Source organism: Cupressus sempervirens, chromosome 9, assembly GCF_028749045.1.
Source record: "Cupressus sempervirens isolate cs-2001-9-10 chromosome 9, ASM2874904v1, whole genome shotgun sequence".
In the NCBI taxonomy this organism is placed as follows: domain Eukaryota; kingdom Viridiplantae; phylum Streptophyta; class Pinopsida; order Cupressales; family Cupressaceae; genus Cupressus; species Cupressus sempervirens.
This window is the reverse complement of record NC_143126.1, coordinates 568,579,799-568,598,320: the sequence shown is the minus strand read 5'-3', so window position 1 is coordinate 568,598,320 and position 18,522 is coordinate 568,579,799. Positions and strand designations below refer to the sequence as shown.

General features: G+C 36.4%; 1 pseudogene; it reads left to right on the top strand.

Moving 5' to 3' along the window:
- The first annotated feature begins 2,166 nt into the window (after nt 1-2,166).
- Nucleotides 2,167-16,960, top strand: LOC149539939 (SUMO-activating enzyme subunit 1B-1-like; annotated as a pseudogene).
- The last annotated feature ends 1,562 nt before the right edge of the window (nt 16,961-18,522 follow it).

The following is an 18,522-nucleotide window of genomic DNA, read 5'->3' as shown; positions in this document are numbered from 1 at the left end:
GCCCTGAAGACACAGAGTGAGCAAGTAAATAACCAAAACCTTCGGCAGCAAGGACATAAAGCGTTGGAGCTAACGAACAACCTTGTCTGATGGAACGGAAAAGTCCAAAAGCTTCAGATTGCGAATTATTGATGGTGATGCAAGCATTAGCGTCACCAAAGAGCATCTCCATGGACTGAAGGAAATTGGGACTAAAACCCAGAGCCTGAAGCATAGCCAAAATGAAAGGCCATTCAATGCGATCATAGGCTTTAGCAAAATCTATCTTTAAAAAGATAGCCTGCTGCTTGGACTTACGGGCCCATTCCATACCTTCCCAGACAACAATGATGTTGTCAAGAATATACCTAGATTTGGTGAAGCCAGTTTGTTCAGGCCGCACAATTAGAGGAAGCATATGGCGAATTTTGAGAGAGAGCGCCTTAGCAATGATCTTATAAGACACATTCAGGAGGGTGATGGGCCTCCAGTTGCAGATGTCCTCAGGATCACCAGCTTTAGGTATGAATTTAATATTGCCTTTATTTATGATCGCTCCTAAGCTTTTAGAATGGTATGCTTCAAGATAGACTTTGTGCAGATCAGGACCAATTTGCTCCCAAAGATGTTTGTAAAATTCACAAGGAAATCCATCACACCCAGGCGATTTGTCATCCGCCATGGAGTAAGCTGCCTCTTTAAGGTCTCGGAGGGAAAGAAGTTGCTCACAGAAAGCGCGTTGCTCAACCGCGAGGCGGTTTGGAGTAACAGTAATACACTTTCTGAGAGCCTCCTCTTGAGCAACCGAATGGCCCTACAAAGCAAAAACGTTCTCATAGTGAAGAACAAAAGCTTATTTCAATCCGGCACTGTGAGACTTTTATGGCCGTAAAAGCGTATCGGCAAAGCAGCATGCATATTGTAAATTAGAAAATTAATAATCAATATTTTTTGGAAAAATTAAAAAAAATAATATTTAAAAAAATAAAATTTCAAGCCTACTAACATGCACGCATGGATGCGATACCTGAGTTTAAATAAAATCCTACGCATTTTAATCCTCAAATATAAACTCCAGTAAACTCTATAAATACAAGTTAAAAAGCCATGGCCCCACCTTTCTATTTTTAGAATACCTTCGTTTACGTTACATTATAGATGCTGTCAAAGTTTAGTTTATTTTGCACAAGAAAATAACTAAGAAAGGTGTTTGCTTCTTATTCTATTAGTAATTGGGGCAAGACAATAAATAGATTTCTTTGGGGTATTTTGAAATCGAATTTGAAATCAGATGGATCGCTTCCAGTTGTTACCAGACGAAATAATCACAAATATTTTTGCAAGAGTTCTTTACGTATTTCGTAATTGTCTTATTTGTGTATCCAAAATGTGGTAGGCAACTATAGAATGCGGAGATGTCTACAAGGAAAGAATCAGTTCAGGATTATGTAACAAAATTGCATGTTTTATGAATCAACCTTCTAACAGAATAACAATCTATGATCCAGTCCACAATGCAATAGCTAAAACCCCTTCTATGCCTCCTGATTATACGTATACACACTATTCTCACTGCGCGTGTGTCAATAAACAATTGGTGGTGGTAGGTCTGAAATATAAAGGCAAACGAACCGGGATTACTATGATTTTTGATTTTGTATCTTTCAAATGGAGAAAAGGAGCAGAAATTCCTATCCATTTAACCAGGTATTGTTAATACTGCAAATTACTCCAATTTTAGTTTTCACAAGACCTTTGTAATAGAATTATTGTTTGATAAGTAGATGATCATTTTTATATCAAGTTAAGCTGTGGTATTGTTATTAGGGTTTAACAATGTAGTTTTTTTTGAGTAATTGCAATTGTGATATTGTTATTAAGATTTAATTATGTAGTTTTTAATTGACTGCAAATTCTTCCAATTTTAGTTTTCCCAGAGAACTTACAGGCGGCTTAAATCTTCAGATCATATTGGGGCTTTATTAATGAAATTAATGCTTGATAAATAAGAGATAATTTCTTAATTTGAACTCATTAATCCATATTTCACGAATAATAATTTTTATTTTCTTATTTTTTTTCATCTACCAACATGCATGTTGTGCATCACCTGAAGGACTGATTTACATTGTGGGATATTATACTGAAGAAGAAGAAGGAGATGCACAAGAAGCAGCAGTTTACAATATGGCCGAAGACAAATGGGAGCTTCTTCCTAAAATGCCAGGCTGTATAGAGTTTATGAGGGGTTATTATATTGATGGAATGTTTCATGTGTTGAACATGTTTGGATACCTTCTTAGTCATGCCTATTGATTCAATCCAGTGGCTAAACAATGGGAAGATTTGGTGGCTTTTGAGTTTATGAGATATTCTCTAGTATCTGTTGTAGCCGATTCTGAACATATATATTCCATTTGTGAGGACAAAGTGATGGAATTTGACTGCTCAGGGAAGATTTGGAGAGAGGCAGAGCAAATACTTCCACATCTAAACTGGCTCTGTAGCACTATTTACAATGAAAGAAATTGGGTTACAAGAAAGACAGATGCTTCTCCAAAATTCATGTGTTGGACTCAGTTTGAGGATTCCAATGATGATGATGAGGGTTATTATTCTCCATTGGAGGATTCCGATGATGATTCTCCATTTGAAAATGATTATTTTCCATTCGGCTGGGTATTTCCAGAGAGACCAAGAACCACCCCATGGAACTACTATAATTCTCTCACATTTCTTGAAATCTGATTTAATCTCCTCTTGATCATGTAATTCTTTGATATAGTTATTTAGAAACTTATCAAATGGCCAGAAAACCAAAGCTATGTTTACATGGAAATCTTCACTCAAATCTTATGTAATGAGTTTTATAAGGGTTCCTATTTGATTTTTCTTTTTATAGAAAAATATTTTCTGATCATGCAAGCTCTGATATTCAGTTTTTTTCCTCTCATAAATTGATTTTTAAAGATTTCAAGACTGTTTCTACATTGAATGGTTCAATCAGTCCAGCTTATTCCTCTGCAAGTTTTTCAAAAAATTGTTTATTAGAATGTAGTATAATTGTCAGGACATCCTATCTTTCCCATGATTGAAAAACTGGGGGTAAAACTCCATAGAGAAACCATACAATTGTCTATGCTCTGTTTTTACCCACCATTTTTGTACGTGCTCTGTCAATGGCTTTTGCTCTGTATCATTATTTCTATTACTTTTTACTTTTAGCCAATAGGTTTTCTTCTAGAATTGCCAAAATTGTCTTTAACTATTAATCCAACTCTTAAGCTTATTACATGACCCTTTAGGCCTTGCTTGCCCACTATGGAAATATTGACTATTGGATTACAAATAACACAACATGAGACCATATGGATTTAATATTCTTGAATACATCAATGAATGGCCATATAGACCTTGTAGACTCAATTCCTCCAATGATCTTTATTAGGGCCTTATGGTGACCCTTGTGTCCTAGGTGTTCTTGTACCATAATCCTGACCTTCAAACATTTCCAAGTCTCTTGGAAACAGCTACAAAACAAAGAATTAGAGAAACATATAGGTATCTTCATCTTGACTTTTGATTTGTACTTGCCCTCCATCTGAAACCTTGACCCTGCTTGACCTCTTATGTTTTCGATCTTCCCTTCCTCCTTTATCTACCTTTGGTTTGCCTGCCCTTAGAAAAATGAACACCATTTTCTGCTTACTTTTCACCATTATAACTGTATACAGGCACCTCAATTATATTTATCATCCAAAGACAACCTTTTGTCTTGACATCATCATATTCCATTTCCATGCTTGAAGAACTCACAAACTCCATAGCCTTGTCATGGCTCATCACTTCTACCATCTCATCCTCATCCTTATTCTCTTATTCCTTTGAGGCCAACTCATACTTCATCTCATACCTTTCTTCTTGGCATTCCAACTCATTACTCAATTCCATGGATACCTCCTTAGTTTCACAACTCACTGTCATAGTGGTACCTTGCTGCATTGTACCCTTTCTACCTTAAATTGACATACCATTGTCCCAAGCAGCATTACCTCATCATGTTCAAGCCCTTCAAGACTTGACTCCTTGCTATCTTCACCCACATCTTGAAGCCTTTCCTTCTTAGGTTCCTCTTCTTTTCTTGTCCTCATCTTGTGTTCTTGTCCATCCAATGGACAACTCATCTCTCCCTTTGTTAGGATCTTTGTCCCAACTTCACACACATCTGCACTTTGTATGGCTATATGCTCCAAAACTTCTTCCTTAACCAAATGTTCTTTCACTTCCTCTTTTAGTCTCTTCATTTTCTTCAAGTTCCCTCTTTAGGCCTCTCAATTTCTCTTGGTGTATCCATAGTATCTCTTGTTTACTTCTTTCTTCTTGTTGTTTCCTTTCTTTCTTTTCTATTTTATTCCTCTCTACTTCCTCTCTCTTCTTCTTACCATCTCACATTAACTCTTTCAACAACTTTATAAACTCTTTCTCAGATTTTGTCAAAACCATTTTCCTCTCTTCTCCTAGAACTTAACCTGTCTTTGATACCAATACAATGGGGGGTGTCATGGTCCCTTCCACACTCCAACTAAAAATCTTCTTCAAACACCTTCATATTCTTATTTGACTCAAAAACATTTCACTAGTTTGCCTTTCTAATTTTATCCACACAAATACTTCTTGTTTTATTTCATATCCCTTAACCTATTCCCTATAACAACACCAAAACCTTGATTCATTAGCCATCCATACCATAGAAACTAGACTCCATTCTCTTTGGGCATACTTAATATTTTAGTGGTACTTCCTATGCCTACACGAGACTTTATAACATCTACAAACTCGTTCAACACAATGAACCATTAAATGGACTGTGACTGTCTTGTTATCTCCTCAGTGCAAAATACCCCACAATTAGACCTTTTGCTTGGTCTGTTCTTGAAATTTGGACTCTCCACTTTTCTTTAACACAAAAATATTATTATCAAATTACTTTCCACACACTATGCAATCCTGTTGACCATAAACTAACTCTCTATAAAACTTTGATCATTAGACTGTCCAATCATGACAGTCAATTCCTATTTCTCTGAGACAGTCACAAGAACAAATAAACCGCTGCATACAATTTACCCTTTGCTTATTTGATCAAATTGGATACTCTCCTTAACACATTATTCAATCAGAATTTCCTTTACAAACATTCCTAAATGCAAATTTTTAATCCAAAATGAAATATATCTGTATGACTATTCTGGGACTATTCTGGGACAATGCTTTTAGAATTCTTACGATCCAAAGAACATGTAAATCAAAGCATGGTGAGCTAAAAACATTGATAATCTATAATACACGTGATTCTCCATATCCAAACTATGTTTGGGGCTTGGATACACGTTAGGTATGAGGAAACTACATCTTAATTGTCTTGCTGGTTACTCTAAGGCTTTTAAACCCGGTTTCACAAAAAATTAGATATTTTACTCAATATTTAATGAAATCAAATGATTCAAAAGCCAAATATAAGTAGATTCACACCTCCATCAAATAAAATAAGTTTCAGAACCATTAAATAACTATATGATGTGAAATAACATCTGCAAGCAGACTATTATGCCGAAAAAACAAGAAAATATGTACAAGAAACCACTTTTATTAATCTCCACCTTTTACAACCACTAATGCTGCTCATTTTTTCTCATTAAAAATGTTTATAGGAACCTTTCCATCTTTGGAAACTGACTCAAATCCCTTCAATTTTATCGTATGCTATCAGTTCGTGCTGGTAACCTCTTGAAAACTTTTATAGGACATTAAGGAAGTCGGTAGTGAAATTTGTGATGACAAATTAAATATAATCGTATAACCACTACAACAACTTAGAAGGGTTAACATACAAAATTACAACAACCTTTAAGAAAAAATAGATGAAATAAGTATTGACATGTGGATCCCTCCAACTTAAGAGGGATGGAAGTCTCTCTCCTTGTGTGGCCATATCTGCAATAACAATCTGTATCCTTCCAGAAAAAACTTCTCAAGTGATATTATCACATCCTCACAATGTCAACACTTCTTGAACTAGGGAATGTTTCAAACTCTTCATCAAGTCAGTAAAAATAGAGGAGAAATGAAATCCCCAAATACTCAATACAAGCTGACTTATGAAGCAATACCCAGCAAAGCCCAACATCTTGATCTCGAGGCCATTCTCTGGAATGACCACATAAGTCAGTTTTCTCACAAGTTTGGAGAAAGCAACAATTGTCGTAAAATAGTGGGATAATTTTGTTTCTTTTGTTTCAAAGCTGAAGCCATTTTGAGGTTTTTCATAGCCCCAATGTGTAATGTGATTCTGGATCACTTCCCATGCTCTTGGATGAAATTCAACAGTGAAACCTTACAAAATATGTAGACTTGGCTGGCCGAATGAGATTGCTAACTCCACAATAACTCTATAAATCGTAGAAATATAGGACATACTATAGATACAACCAATTTCATCCTCTTTAAAAGTATCTTTATTTGAGCAATTAACATAAATAATATTCACTTGGGTAGTATGAACCAACTAATTGCCACACTGGTCACAATGTTGCACATTGCCAAAATAATTTTCTTGATCTGTTAAGTATTTAACATGATAATCTACAGGTCTGAATGTGCAGACTGCACTTGATCTTCTTACCTTAAATATCAAAAGTTTGGCATTAGATTATATACTTCTCTTGTGAGCCAGCAACTTCTTAGGGAGTAATTCGATAATCACTAACTAATCTAACACATTGTGTGTGTTAGTAATTATTATGTTTTATCTTGCAGATTGCCAACTTCTACAGAGATTATAAATGCTAACTTAGGAAGGGACATGTCCCTTTGAGGGACATGCCCTTTAACAAGGATATTTAGCGAGGTTATTGTTGTAGTTTTGAGGACACACAATTACATTTCAGTCTGCTCCCTCAAGCAACAATATCCAACAAATATACTGCAGAGATACAACCATTTCAGATCAGAATAAAGATTGATTATTCCTCCATACATCAGAATATAAGAAGGTCATTTTTCACCAACATAGAATTGTTTACAAGTCTGATTAAAAGCACAGAATTAGCAGAAACTTTACATGATCAAAGTTTGTATTTCCATTTTCAAGGGCAAAGTAATTAAAAGGTGAAAAATGTCAAAAGTTTATATATCCCTCATCTGATTGTCTTTGTACATCATTTCAAAATCTGACTTCCGAGTCTGGTAAGTTTATACTGGAGTCATCTCTTGGAAGGGAGTGATTGTTGTGAAGTTCGTAGAGAACAATTCCAAAACTGTACACATCAGCTTTTCTTGTATATGGATTTCCTTTGATCATTTCTGGTGCCATCCAGCGTTAAGTACCCATGAAATTATTCATGGTATGCCGTTGAGATTCTAAACATTATAAACCAAAATTTGCCACTTTGACACACCTACCATCTCCTAAAAGAAGGTTATGTTATTTCAGATCCCTGTGGATTATACCTTGAGAATGAAGATATTGCATTCCCTAAGTGATATCAAGGGCCATCCTCAAAATAAGTTTCAGTGGAAGTGAGTGTGGCTCCTTCTTATGAAGGTGAGCCATTAGTGAACCTCCAGGAAAATATTCAATAATGATGCAAAACACAGGTGCCATTTTGCATGCTGCAAAAAGATCTAGGATGTTCGGATGGTGTAACTAAAACAACAGAGAAATTTACCATTTTGCACTGCCACATCCTATGCCATAGCTGAAACCGACCATGTTTTCCAACTTCTGTAAACCAAGAGCAATCTTCACAGCTTTCAGTGCAGTGCTAAACCAAGAGCACTGTCATACGTTTTACATGTTTGCCCCAAAAGGATTTTATATTTGTTGGAAGAACTTTTGTTACCCCAACTTCATCTTATCACAAAGAGAATATATTTGAATGTGATGCTGGCATATCCCAATATTTGCATGGCTAAACATTTGACAGATATAAACTTAACAAAGTTTCCAATAGGAGCGGATACTTGTTGCCAATGATGGACAACTCAAAAGTTACGTTATATAGAAAGCAGTTGTCTCAGAGTGAAGAAATCAACAAGAATTTTGGATTACAACTTCATATTTGCATAGACTAACTCAAGAAATTAGAACCTTAACTCTAATAACCCCTTCTTAAAAGAAATTAGGCCAGCCTGTTAATAGAAGGGTGAGGAAAAATCATCTCTTTGAACATTTAAGTTTGTTTAATTTTTAATATCCATTTCCTTGTGTTCTTGCTTGCATAGAGTTATGAGAGCTTTGACATGTCCATCAACCTCCCTAGGATGCATATTGAATGCCTCTACACGAATGAACAAGTCATGATCTAGTTTTGCAGCTGCATCTGGGATAAAGACCATAGCTATATTTGATATTGTCTTAAGTAAAAATAATGTATTTGCTATGGTACAATAATGTATTTGCTCAAAACATAGTTATTGCTTGGATTTTCTTTGTATCTGAGAAAGACATTTGCTTGGAGTGCAGAATTTTTCACAAAAGGATATTAGGAAGTGAAAATCATTGGTTTTTAGTGCAAATTATTTTTGGTTTTGGATTGGATTATGACTGATAGTTTACCTCGAAGAAATAGTCATTCACATACCTTACAATATCAAGAGCATGGTCACGAAAATTTCTCCGGGTCATAGAACTCCAGAATTTTGTGATATATAAGCACGAGGCTTTGATTGGTAGGGAATTTTGTGATATAGTATTTAAATCTTCATATTTTGATGTTAGTCCCTCAATGAAACATAAATGAATGGGATAGGATTGTGATTTGCTGAAAATAAACAATTATAGCTGCACCAAAACCGAGACTTACTTTTGAAGCTTTGGATTATATAATTAAATCCAAATTGTAGAACTTTATTAAATTGCTCATAGAGAAATCCAGATATCACCATCTAGATCATTTACATGCAACAAAGCTTGGAGTGTTAATTATTGTTAGTTGGACAGCTGTTATTTCTGACCCGGAAATAGCAGTAGTATTTATGGGTAGCTTGGATAGCTGTTTGTCCTTATCTATGTATAGCAGCATAGTTATGATAGCTGTTTGTCCACTTGTTGAGAATTAGTAAATGGTTATTGTTTACTAATTTTAGTGATTCTTTTTGGACACCTTGCAACCAATTCTATTATTGGCTGTCGAGTTGTCTTGATCTCAGTCGTTGGTTTGATTTAATCTTGGTCGTTGGTTTTTCCAATAGGGTAGTATAAAAAGGGGTCATTGGGTCATTTGAAAATACAAGTTTTGGAAAAGCATTTTGCAGTGATAGCAAATTGTCTTGTAGTGTTAGCAAAGGCGTAGTGTTAGCGTGGGGATAGCAGTGGAGAATATCAGTGGGAGAAATTAGGAGGTTGTCGGAGTTTTGCCAGTGAGAGGCAAGGAATTTTGTATCTCTTGATTTGCTGAAATTTAATATGATTCCTCATCTGTTGTTCATTTCTTTCCATATTATATAAGTGAAGTTGCAGTTGTGTTATTTTTCAATATTAGCTGAGAATTTGTTTTCAGCAGTTTAATAATCATTTTTGATAGGAGATTAATAATTAGTGACTGCAATAGTTGATTTTTCACATGGTATCAAAGAGTTGTTAAGGTAGAAGAGTTTTGCCCTAGGAAAGAAATTTTGATCTCTTTAGATTTATTATTGCTTTAATCCCTTGAGATGGCTTCAGCTGGTTTGAGAGATCAGGATAGATTGAATGGTGCCTCAAATTTTGGTGTCTAGAAGGCCATAATTTCTTTATTGTTCGAAGACTAAGTTGCACGGGTACCTCCCACCCCCCTCCGGACCACGTACCGGTTCGAACCGGTTCGTGGTTCTGGTCAGGTTCGACCTGGGTTCGTTTTTGGAGGCCTGGTTCGATCTGGTTCGAACCAGGGTTCGAACCCAAGAGAACCACATATAAAATTTCGGACCAAGGTTCGAACCTAGGAGAACCACATATAAATTTTCCACATTACAGCATGTTTTAATTTAATTTATGTTGATACATCTTGGGTCTGGGTTGGTAGGCATTACAATGCCACAGTTTTTTAGTGTTGAGTAATCCCTAGCTGTAAAACACTTTCTATTTGAATCAAAATGCTACTAAGTTTGAGACACCCACAAGAGAAGATGCTCAACATGTGGCGACCACCATGACCAATTTCGAGGAATTTCAGAGCCTATTTGAGTAGCAATATGAATTTTTCAAACACTAAACAATAAACAACGTTTTATTGGGAAATGTTGCCCTGCAGAAGAAAGTTATAGTCACATGAATATGGTCAGGTGGGGCAGCTACTTACCACATTGTCTATCACTGTTTGGCTGATTATTTCTCCTCTAGGTATATTAAAAATTGTATTAAAGAATACTGAATCTGGGACGTCAGATTGTGTTATCCAAAGGCCTCCATGAATGGTCTTTTTTCAGTTTACTGTTGTTGATCAGTGCTTGGGAGATTGTGCCCAAAGAGATTGAAGAATATTCAACTGGTCAAAGGGATTTACCTTCTGCAAGCTAGATCTAATTAGTTTTTAACCACGTTCAATCGATTATGTTAATCATAATAAGAGTTTGGTAAATAAATTTATGAAAAGAAGAAATTTTTATTAAAACTTATTGTTGATCTGCATAAACTAATCAGATACATATATGAATTTTTTAAATGAAAGGGAAGAGATCTAGTCGCTAGGGGTTCCAATGATCGCTGTGGTTTGCTACTATATTGTTTATGCTGTTTTAAAGTTTTTTGTTGTTCAAATGTGTTTATGCTACTATGCTACATTCTAATTCTAACTCATGCTTCGTAAAGATGTGTGTATATATATATATTTAAAAAAAATAAATTTTTTTTTACATGTTTTTGTACTAACAAACCCAAACGAACCCAAACCCCTTTTCAAAATTTTGTCGAACCAGCGAACCGGTTCTCGAACCCGAACTCGGAACTAAACCGCGAACCGACAACTTAGTTCGAAGAGAATGGTATCAAGAATTATGCTACTAGTGTTGTACCTGTACCAATGGATGCAACCCAGCTTGCAGCATATAGAAAGGACGATGCTAAAGCGAGGAGGATTATCCTTGATAGTGTCAAGGATCATATTTTTCCACATATCACAGAGCTAGATACGACGAAGAAGATGTGGGACACCATTCTGAATCTATACCAGAATGCTACCACCAATAGGAAGTTGATTCTCAGAGAGAAGCTAAAGAATACCTGAATGAATCAGGGAGAAGACGTCACAAGTTACCTCACCAGGCTCAGACTTGTCAAGGATGAGTTAGCAGCTGTTGGAGATAGCCCTAGTGATGACGAGCTAGTGAGAATAGCTCTAAATGAGTTTACTAAACAATGGAGTGTCTTTGTTCAAGTTGTCAGTGGACGAGATACTTTACCAAGTTGGGATCAACTATGGACTGATTTCACTCAGGAGGAGTTTAGACTAAGTCTTGTCAATGGGGCCAACAAGAGTCAGAAAAATGAGGTGGAACAAGAGAACGTTGCCCTAGTGGGTAAAGGGAAAGCAAAGAAGGGATCTAGCAAAGGATCAAATTCACAAAGTGAGAAGAAGAAGAACGACCTTTCTAAGGTCAAGTGCTTTGGATGTCATGAGTTTGGCCACTATATTAGTGATTGCCCAGAGAGGAAGAAGGGTAAGAAGTAGGTGGCAGCTTCAGCAAGTGCAGAAGAACTCTCTAGTAGAATGGAAGATGAGTTTGCATTCATAGCTTTTATAGTTAGCTCAACCTCACAGTGTGTTTTGTATATAGATAGTGGGGCGTCATTTCATATGACAACAGTTAGAGAGTAATTCTCCAGTTACAAGGACACCAACATCCAGATTTCTATGGGAAACTTGTTCAAACTCAACCCTATTGAGACAGGAACTGTTCAGTTTCAGAGGGAGAATGGAAAGATAATTCCACTTCATGATGTGTTATATGTGCCAGGCTTAGGTATGAATTTGATTTCTGTATCTGTTCTTCAGGATAGGGGGTATAATGTACTCTTTAGAGGGACAAATGTGTTGATTAAGCACAAGGATTGGAAATCACCCATAACTATTGGAGTTAGGAGTGGTCGCCTTTATAGATTGCAGTTTGATACTCCTAAGGCACTCATGAGCAACAATAATCCTAGAGATCTTGGAGAGCTATGGCATAGGAGGATGGGCCATATTCATCATGGAGCACTTAGATTGCTTCGTGAGATGGTGACAGGTGTTCCGGAGGTGAGCACAGAGCATGACGATGTATCTAAGGAGAAGGATGTAGATCCCATTTTATATGAACAGTTGATTGGTTTGCTTATGTATTTGGTCAACACTAGGCCAGATATAGCATTTGCAGTTAACTCTCTTAGTCAGTTCATGGTTGAACTAAAGAGAATGCATTGGATAGCGGCTAAGCATGTGCTACGTTACTTGCGTGGTATAGTCGAGTATGAGATCAAATATGTCGGAGGTGAAGGTATCAAGTTGATAGGCTATACTGATGCAGATTGGGCAGAAAGTACAACGGACAAAAGGAGCACTTCAGGGTGTTGTTTCAGTTTGGGGTCAGGAGTTGTATCTTGGTTCAATAGGAAGCAGAAATCTGTGGCTTTAAGTTCAGCAAAAGCAAAATACATAGCAGCTAGCATGGCGACATGTGAAGCTATATGGCTTCGGAAGTTGTTAGTAGCCTTGTTTGGTTAGAAGGTTGAGACTACTGTGATAAATTGTGACAATCAGAGTTGCATCAAGTTGTCTGAGAATCCAGTGTTTCATGATAGGTCTAAACATATAGATATCAGATATCACTTCATTAGGGATTGTGTACAACGAGGTATTGTTCGACTACAATACATACCTACAGATGAGCAGGTAGCAGGCATTCTAACGAAGGCTTTAGGAAAGGCCAAATTTATCTTCTTTAGAGATAAGAGGGTGTCATGCAGAACAGCTTCCTCGCTAAGAGGGAGTGTTAATTATTGTTAATTGGACAGCTGTTATTTCTAACCCGGAAATAGCAGTAGTATTTATGGGTAGGTTGGACAGTTGTTCGTCCTTATCTATGTATAGCAGCAGTACTTATGATAGCTGTTTCTCCACTTGCTGAGAATTAGTAAATGGTTATTGTTTACTAATTTTAGTGATTCCTTTTGGACACCTTGCAACCAATTCTATTATTCGCTGTCGAGTTGTCTTGATCTCAGCCGTTGGTTTGATTTAATCTCAGTCGTTGGTTTTTCCAATAGGGTAGTATAAAAAGGGGTCATTGGGTCATTTGGAAATGCAAGTTTTGGAAAAGCATTTTGCAGTGATAGTAAATTGTCTTGCAGTGTTAGCAAGGGCGCAGTGTTAGTGTGGGGATAGCAGTGGGGGATATCAGCGGGAGAAATTAAGAGGTTGTTGGAGTTCTGCCAGTGAGAGGCAAGGAATTTTGTATCTCTTGATTTGCTGAAGTTTAATATAATTCCTTATCTGTTGTTCATTTCTTTCTGTATTATATAAGTGAAGTTGTTGTTGCGTTATTTTTCAATATTAGATGGGAATTTTTTTTCAGCAGTTTAATAATCGTTTTTGATAGGAGATTAATAATCAATGACTGCAATAGTTGATTTTTCACATGAAGGAATCGATGGTGTAGAGGGATAAGTATCACTTTCTTAGCCTCCCATGGTTAATAAAGTGTTGAAAGAATTGCCTTAGTTTGCCTTTCTCTATCTCCGCAGTGACATCTAATTATTTGCGAAGTGGATGGTGAGTTGTTGATTGACCAGGAAACTGCTGTTTATGATCATCAAATCTGCATTTGGGGAGTAGGTACACAAAGAAGGTTAATCAAATACTACATCCTAGTTATTGGAATTACAGGTATGGTTGCACAGATGTGCAAAAGGATTGTCTTGGAAGGCATTGGTAGTTTAACCTTGATGGATGATAGTCCGATGACGGTAGAAGTTTTATCAGCGGATTTCTTGATGCATGTGGAGGATTCAAAGTATAAGGGGAAATCAATCGCTGAAGTTTTCCAGGAGTCTTTAAGGGATTTCAATCCTATGGTCCTTGTTTTTGTTGAAAAATATTATTCTATTTTCTCTAATTGAAAACCTTGAATTTTGAGAGATTGAAGTCAGTTCATCTAAGCCTTTGGAGGATAGAAATCCTCTTTGGAGAAGATCAATTTTGGTGGTGAAAGATACCTTCCCTTGTGGTTTTAGGAGAAACCATTCAAGTTTCTTATTTGGAATCAATTATTGGATTTGGGAAATTGTTGAAGTCTTCGTTCAAGACGATTTTCTAAGGCTTCAAAGATTTTACAGGTTGCTTGTATTTAATGCTTCGAAATTTCATTAACTTATTGTGCTTGAAAGAGATTATTATCGGATGTGGAGGGAAATTTTCCTTAGTTGTGTAGATTCCTTAACTCTAGGCATGGTGTTTATTGGTTATTTAATGGCAACATTGTGCATATTGAACGAGAACAAGTACTTTTTAAGAGATGACACGGATGGAAGAGAATGTACATGGTTGTGAGCTAGATATTGTGTCGGGTGTAGAGTTTTTTTTGTTATAGATTGGTTGAGTATTGTGGGAAGACAACGTTGAACTAGAAAAAAATTCAAATTCAAATGGATGGGCATGATCATGATGCTGGAGATATTTCCATTTACTACATGGGGGTTTGTGAATATCTGTTGGGCATGGTGATTATCTTCCCTTTTGGCTCTATGTTGAAACTCCATTAGTCTGTCAAGCTTGTACAAGTTCAGGAGCTTCTGGAGGAGTATCTTCCTTAGGAATTGGGACTTGCAGAGAGAACATGGAGTCACTTGTGTGATCTTCCTAGGAGTGGAAATAATCAAGAGGAATATAAATCTAAGTTGCACGGGTACCTCCCCCCCCCCTTCCGGACCACGTACCGGTTCGAACCGGTTCGTGGTTCTGGTCCGGTTCGACCTGGGTTCGTTTTTGGAGGCTTGGTTCAATCTAGTTCGAACCAGGGTTCGAACCCAAGAGAACCGCATATAAAATTTCGGACCAGGGTTCGAACCCAGGAGAACCACATATAAATTTTCCACATTACAACATGTTTTAATTTAATTTATGTTGATACATCTTGGGTCTGGGTTGGTAGGCATTACAATGCCACAGTTTTTTAGTGTTGAGTAATCCCTAGCTGTAAAACACTTTCTATTTGAATCAAAATGCTACTAAATTTGAGACACCCACAAGAGAAGATGCTCAACATGTGGGACAACCATGATCAATTTCGAGGAATTTCAGGGCCTATTTGAGTAGCAATATGAATTTTTCGAAAACTAAACAATAAACAACGTTTTATTGGGAAATGTTGCCCTGCAGAAGAAAGTTACAGTCACATGAATATGGTCAGGTGGGGCAGCTACTTACCACATTGTCTATCACTGTTTGGCTGATTATTTCTCCTCTAGGTATATTAAAAATTGTATTAAAGAATATTGAATCTAGGACGTCAGATTGTGTTATCCAAAGGCCTCCATGAATGGTCTTTTTCCAGTTTACTGTTGTTGATCAGTGCTTGGGAGATTGTGCCCAAAGAGATTGAAGAATATTCAACTGGTCAAAGGGATTTACCTTCTGCAAGCTAGATCTAATTAGTTTTTAACCACGTTCAATCGATTATGTTAATCATAATAAGAGTTTGGTAAATAAATTTATGAAAAGAAGAAATTTTTATTAAAACTTATTGTTGATCTGCATAAACTAATCAGATACAGTTATGAATTTTTTAAATGAAAGGGAAGAGATCTAGTCGCTAGGGGTTCCAATGATCGCTGTGGTTTGCTACTATATTGTTTATGCTGTTTTAAAGTTTTTTGTTGTTCAAATGTGTTTATGCTACTATGCTACTTTCTAATTCTAACTCATGCTTCGTAAAGATGTGTATATATATATATATATATATTTAAAAAATAAATAAATTTTTTTACATGTTTTTGTACTAACGAACCCAAACGAACCCAAACCCCTTTTCAAAATTTTGTAGAACCAGCAAACCGGTTCTCGAACCCGAACCCGGAACCAAACCGCGAACCGGCAACTTAGATATAAATGATACAATGCACATTGTGGATGTTGCTGGATATTTTGAGTATTTGGAGAATGCAATCTGTCCCTTTTAATTGTTGTTGTTCAATACTGAATTGTCCATATCATTCTGTTGATTTTGGCTATTGTATCTATACTACTTCAGTTTGAAATACAGAATATTCAGTCTGAATGTCAGACCTGTGCAAGATTATTTCAATCAATAGAAAGGCAATCTAGTTGAGATAGCCTAATTTTTTAGACGACTTTAAGGTTGTAGTTCTGGAACGCACATTAATTACCACGAAAAGGGAAGTGAATGATGTGTGTTGCAAGATGTCTCAAAGAGTTGTATTTTATTCAGTTGACTGTCGAGGGTCTTGTGGAGAAATATTTGTTGATCCAAAAAATCACACATATAATCACAAAAAATATGGAAAATACTCCTTTGGAAGTTACCTTTCCAAGCTTAGAGGAGGCTACATCAGTGCATTGAAGCAGTCTTCCTAGAAATACATCAAAGCTGTACTTTACTATGCGAGTTGTAGAAATATCTGAACAAGTTGAGGGTCAAGAGCCTGGTTATCAGATATCCATAGATCCATAGATATGTCATCTATGCTTAAGATGCAGAAAAAGCTCTATGAAGAACAAGAGTTTGTTGAATCCTGAATACCAGATCTTCTTTTGCAAATAATTATTGATGCTAGAAAGAGATAACTCCCTCCTGTTTGTGCCATTGTTGGGGGCATCCTTGAGCAGGAAGTAAGGAAATGTCCTGCAAGGGTGATCCGCTAAAGAATTTCTTCTTCTTTGATGTAATGGATGTGAAGGGGATAATAGAGGACATTTCTATTGGAGACAAAATTGATTTTATTCTTTAGAGATATATGTCAAAATTGTATGCTATCTTACTGTTATGTGAAATTAGGATAATCTTTTTTTGTTTAATGGAATATTTTCAATTTTTTTTTGTCACAGTTTCACATTAAGTATGTAACATATAAAGGTGTGGCAGAGATGCAGTTCCAAGCTTCTAAATGAAATATCAGGAGTATAGGTAGCGGACCTTTAAATTGAGCATACAGATTATCATAATATTGTATATAATATATTGTCCACGTTATTCCTTTCTTTTCATGGTTTCCTACTAAATACAGGATGCATGGAAATGATCAGCTCTAAGAGTAATGTAGTAGATAGTGCACATGTAGATGATATGTACAAGGATGATATGTAGATGATATGTACTAGCTCTTATGTTTCCCCCCAGTCTGATTACCAAGAGTGGGCTACGTAACACTAAATTGCTGCAATTTGATTGTGAGCTACGCACCCAGCCTGTAATCAATGCTTCCCTTGCCTACCTCACGTCGTTGGCTGCTCCAGCTGAGAGTCGATCATTCTAGAAATTCCCAGGCGACACTTCTGTGAGCAATTGTCCAATCTGGTTTAATCTGAACTCGATTTCCAAATACCTTAAAAGTACAACTTTCAGAACAAACTGTTCTAACACCTCCTTATTGATGTTGTATAATGCTCTAACCTTTGATTAATTATTGTTTTTCCCTGATACCAATATTCTGATTGCATTTATGAGGAGAGCGAGATAACATGTGACTCATGCCATTCATTAACCAACAGATGACACAAGCATTTAAACAGAGTTCTTCTAGACAGGAAACGATGTACTCCAGTTTGATGAACAATTTTGAAGCCAAGCAACATGACACCTTTGCTTGTTTAAAGATCTGTAATCATGCACTATATTTGATGGTTCAAGCACAAATAAAAGTTCTTGAGTAGACCTCCTCTCAACTCTGTAATTTGCCTCCCAACAAGCTCATATACATGGCAAGTCTATCATACATGAATATTCTCTATCAAACATTAGGCAGTTCAATACTTCCTATCATCAGTTCGATTGTAAGAACTGGAGTGACATGCGATGATGTTCTTGATAATAGGATCCGCCTACTTCGTGTTACACGTTCCTATGTGGGCAAACTGACCATTCCTGTGACCCCCAAGTAACTCATGAGGTCTCCTTATAAGACTGGAAACTTCCGGGTTACACCTATCTCCTATTACTGTTACGTATCATGGCTGTTACAAAATTTTCCTAAGATATTTCCATAGTGAAACTGTCTTCTCCAAAAAATTTGAATCACAATTGGTCACCAGCTAGTTGCCTATTTTAATTTCTGGCTTGTAACGCTCCTGCCACCAGTTCTGATTCAGTCAATACTGACATAGAGAAAATCTCTGTTTAAGTCTTTTAACATTGCACTACGTAATTAGCTGGGAAAAATATATAGTGCTTCTCTTCATAGCTAAATACAACATATAACCGTGAATAAGTATTACTACACTGTTTATATATGGAGATACTAGCATTCTTCAATGTAGTTTGGAACAATCATAAGTTATATTTTGGTGTTTCCCA